Here is a 5223-nt window from a genome sequence, read left to right as displayed (position 1 = left end):
TGAATTTTATACATGCTGCACTCTTTCATAACAAAAAGAAATCACAGCTGAATTTAAGGCTTGAGTACTGTATGATATGCTCAACTGTCAATATCTACAGCTGGATTGAACATAATAATGTTTTAATATTACAATTTTAACAAAGTAATGATGGGTTATTAGCAAAATAGCAGGTTAAACTAAGTACGCTAGGTTAAAATGCTAATCTGAAAATGCTGCTTAAGTCTGCCTCTTTAAAAGCTTGCTTGCTGTATTAAACTGTCACCCCCTCTCCATTATCAAGCTTTCCTTTCTAACATTATCAAAGACATGCTAAAGGATGTTAGCTAGGAAAACACATGTTGACTGAGGTGATCATTAAGAGAAAACTTATGCTTAGGCTACGATGAGCTTGTTTCAGTTTCCCACAGATCACATGTTCTTGAGCTCGGATAAGCCTGGTTGCTTCCTAAAGCTAGTTCTGTTTCCAGACAACGTGCAATCTCTAGCTGATCTCAGAACAGTGTGGTTAGCAGAGTTACTTGTTCAGCATGCTAACCTCCCATCAGCCTCACGTCAAAGACCAGCGGTGTATCACAATGTCCAAACAACCAGAAAAACGTGCTGGGCTCTCTGCTTTGCTATTGTTAAAAGCACACAGACACAAATTTAGAATCATGCAGAGTTAATCCCACTTCCAAGACAAGAGAAGGATGCAAATGTGCATGATGATAGAAGAGAGCTCACTCTTGGTACCTTTTAACTGATGTCTTTCTTTAGAATTCGCTGTGCAAAATCATTTTCTTAGAGATTAATAAAGTATTCTGATTCTGAAGCAGTGCCTGCCTTGCTTGCCCTGACAGAACACAATATGTCCTTTGTGTGTCTGAAGTTAATGACTGTGGAGCAATTTATCAGCTTTATTCTCGGCTGGCAGAACCCCTGACTCAATATCATTCCCTTCTCATTTTACTTCATAACATGCACGTGGGTGTACGCCTCCCACCACTTATAGGGACTTAAATAAGACATAAATGATAATGATGGAATATAATGATATAACTAAAAGTACTTTTTTCATATTGTACACAAACAAACACTTTCCATGCTCTCATCTGTAGGCAGCTCCTAGTATTTTGTACTGTACATATATGATGATGCACCCCAACTAAAAGACTTAAATATTACCTTATAGCATGCTCTCTTTGAGACTCGATATGCACACGGACCTGGAGCTGTGTTTGACTGTAGAGTGGTGTCTCAGCAACATAAGAAATGAATGCAGCTTTATAACAGGACAAGCAGCCACAGAAAGACCACAGCGCTGCACTTTAAAGCAGTGGTCCCCAACCTTCTTTGCGCCACGGACCGGTTTATGCCCGACAATATTTTCACGGACCGGCCTTTAAGGTGTCGCGGATAAATACAACAAAATAAAACTAGTACCGGTACCGAAAAAAATACGATTTATTCATAACACACGTGAAAAGACCCAGGAAAACCGAGTTAACGATAAAAACGATAACAAAATAACGCTGAAAACCGATAAAAACCCTGAAAACCATACATTTCACACCTGAGCCTCAACTCTCGCGGCCCGGTACCAAACGACTCACGGACCGGTACCGGTCCGAGGCCCGGGGGTTGGGGACCGCTGCTTTAAAGGGTTCCAGGCCAAAATGAGCTGTGTTACAAGGGCTGTCACACAGTCCTTAACACAAGCATAACAAAATTAAAGCTGATTATTTCATACAGAACCAACATGAAATGGGAGTTCTTCATTTCTATAACTTCCACTTCCTGCTTGCTGAGCTCACTCCACATTACTTTAGTGTGGTCAGCTTTAGAGAAAGACTGGGGTTTAAATGGAGGACTTTCTTCATCATAGCACAGCAGCAAAGGCTCCACACATCTTACTGTAATCGTTTATGAGGATCTCCTCACAATGCTTTTTCCAGACATGAAAGTGTGACAGATATGAAGCCGTTAGACATGATAAAAACCTAAAAATGGTCATAGTGAAATACACTATGCCAAACCTTGACTCGGGGCTGAACCCCAACTAACCCCAAACAGTTTCATTGCCTAAACCTAACCAGTGTTACGTTTCTAAATGTATCTGAGGAGGTTTTGGTTAAAGTCCATGTGAGACTTGAACTGTGGTCTCTGTGTGAGCAACACGATGAGTCATGCAGCCTTCACATGTGGACCTTTTCACCCTTTAGACCTGGAAAATATCACAAACAGACATGAGTGAAGACACGAGCTGACGTAAGACTGCTGTCCGAGTGTGACAGGCACTCGCGTGACTTCTGTTAACCAGGTTTGGAAGCATCGATCCTCAATGAGGCAGCAGCTACCTGCTGTCAGGTGAATCAACTGATAGCACGAGCTTCACTCTGAGTTTACCGCTCGAGTCCAGCTTTGACGTCTCACCTTTAACTGCTCCGACTCAGCTTTAGGTGAGCCTGTACTTTCTTCAAGTGGTAATAAGAGTGCATCACTGAAGGATTTTATCCTATAGCCAGTTAAATAAACGATTTTGCACTTGCTGTTGGGCCGGACCTCTGCTCAACTTATTTTGTCCTGCAGAATTGGCAGATTGGGGAGAATTAAGAGCGAGGGGGGAACCTGATAGTCAGCACTGTGGTGGCCAATTGGCTGAACAGACAAAGAAAAGCTGCCACTTAGAAAAGTGCGGAAGCATAGCAGCAATGAGCACTTACAAAGATGTACCAAATAAATTGAAAAGTGGCATCCCACAGATCGCCACTTTCGCTTCCTCGAGCTGTTTATTTTCAGTGCTTCTCTCCCTCCTCATTAAAACTGCCTGCACTCTAAATCGAAGTTACTCCACGGTGCTACCGCTCCTGCTGCCAGTGGTACATTTTACACTTCCAGACTAGAAGAACTAGGCCAGGCAGCTCCTTAATTACTTCATTAATTTTAATCTGATCCAATTAATTACATTTTTTCAGGCTCTCCCTGCTCTTCGTTCTAGTAGGTTGGAAGTTCCCCTGGATGGCAAGTGCCACTGCGGGAGACCTTGTGTGTCCTCTGGTGTGTTGAAACAAGGTGGAAAAAAATCAGAGCCACCCCTCCCCTCCTAAATCAATTATTTCTCTCCCCTGACCAAACAAAGACCCCCTTTCCCTTGTTATTCTGTAATTATTCAGCCTGGTGCTCTGTCCAATTTCGTGCCTTGACAGCACTTAAGTAGCTCCAATTGCTGCTTGCGAGTTTAACCCCTTTCGACCTCGGGCAGCCACGAGCGGCAGCCGGGCGAGTCGGCGCTGCCTCGCGGCCCTGCCTTTTGTCAGAACACACCGGGGGGGAAAGTGTGCTTCGTGGGCAAAATGTTTCAGGACAATCAGCAGAAGATGACTCAAAAATTGTTGCTGGAAGGCATGCTGCACCGGCGCACTGCTAAACTGCTGAGTTACTGGCTGTCATTTTCCTAATCAGCTTTACATTTCTTGGTTTTACAGGTTAATTATGGATCTTGACAGTTATTTTTGCATTCAGGAGCAAAACCTTTGGGTGGACGTTTTGAGCATACTGATAGTGGGATGATGTGCGTTGGGTTATTAGTGCGTGTTCGGTGAGTTTGTGTGTCATGGGGGAGGGGTGAGTTTCCAGAGTTGAAACAAGCATCCGCCTCTGGGGATAAAACTGCAGTTCCTCTAACATCCAGCAGAGGCTCCAGTCAGTCGCCATAGTCACATTATAGAGGTTTATTGGTGTGAGCTCCAGATCCAGAAGTTAATTAGCAGGTTTCAGTGTGGGTGTGATGCTCCACACAGTCTGTGGATGCAACTTGATAACCAAAGTCAAATATCATGTTTTGTATTTCAGGCTGTAAACTTGTTTATTTCTGCTGGAAAGTTGGGCTGACTCACTGCTGGCACCTCTGCTGGACGTTAGTGGAACTGCAGCTTCTGGCTTCATTTCTCATCCTTAGAGTTAACAGCTTTTACATTTTACATGATCTATCTCTACAGATTATTGGGGGAATTGGGGGATTCCCATGATGCACTGGGGGTTTCTTCTTCACTCACTATGTGTTAATAGACCTCTCTGCACTTGTATCACTTGTATCATACTTGTTATTAATCTCTGGTCGTGTCCAAATTCATGGGCTGCATCCTCCTGAGAACCCGGCCTTCACGGTCTACGTGGGCTGGGTCCTCAGAAGGTCAGGTAGGCCGGAAGTAAACGGCTGGGGAAATTGGACGGTCTAGCCTTCAGATTAGTGTCACCGCTGTCTCGGTTGAGTTTAATAAACTCGGCCGTCTGCTCCTTGCTATGTAAAATATAACAGGACACTGGCGTAAATTCTCGACCGTCTCACACTTCTGTTTAATCAGTTTTCTGTTTGACTTTTATTCAGCAGTGTGAAAACCACCTGGGGGATTAATAAAGTTTTATTTTATCTAATCTAATCTAATAACTTTAATCTCAGCCAAACCGATTTACTCACGAACAAATAAAACACTGAAAAAAGCCAAACAATAACATTTTTAGGTTGTCTAAGTGACTTATATATTACGTTTAACCTGAGTAGCAAAAGTCCGCGGTGATCTGAAAATGATGTGCCGGGAGTTGTGCCGTTCTCGGCGGCTCTAGTGACCCTCGAGCTCCCGGCTAGATCGAGCTGGTGGGTAACAGACGTCTCCAAAAACGTCGGAGCACTTTTGCAAATATGTGATGTCTTGATAAACCGAGCAGATATTTGATGTTTACACAGCTACATTCTGTGAATATGTTAAAATATGTTAAAAGTTTATTTTGTGACCCAGAAAGAGTAATAAGAGTAATTTTAAAACTTAGTAGCAGCCGCCATTGTTGGAAACTGGAGTTTGGCTGGGCCGCGCTATGAATTCTGGGATATGGTGGGCCACGAAGGACACACCCGACCCATCCTTCAAATTCGGGGAAAAGGAGGACGAATTTGTCGGCTGCATTTGGAGGAGTCTACGAATTTGGACAGCCTTCGGCGGGTCGCTGTGACGTAGTCGGTCTACAAATGCGTCCTCAGGAGGATGCAGCCCATGAATTTGGACACGACCACTGTCTCTCTTCCACAGCGTGTCTTTATCCTGTCTTCCTTCTCTCACCCCAACCAATCACAGCAGATGGCCCCGCCCCTCCCTGAGCCTGGTTCTGTCGGAGGTTTCTTCCTGTTAAAAGGGAGTTTTTCCTTCCCGCTGTCGCCAAAGTGCTTGCTCATAGGGGGTCATATGA

This window comes from Pelmatolapia mariae, linkage group LG5 (genome assembly GCF_036321145.2).
Source record: "Pelmatolapia mariae isolate MD_Pm_ZW linkage group LG5, Pm_UMD_F_2, whole genome shotgun sequence".
NCBI classification, from domain to species: Eukaryota; Metazoa; Chordata; class Actinopteri; order Cichliformes; family Cichlidae; genus Pelmatolapia; species Pelmatolapia mariae.
The sequence above is the reverse complement of the archived record's forward strand: the minus strand, read 5'-3'. Positions refer to the sequence as shown.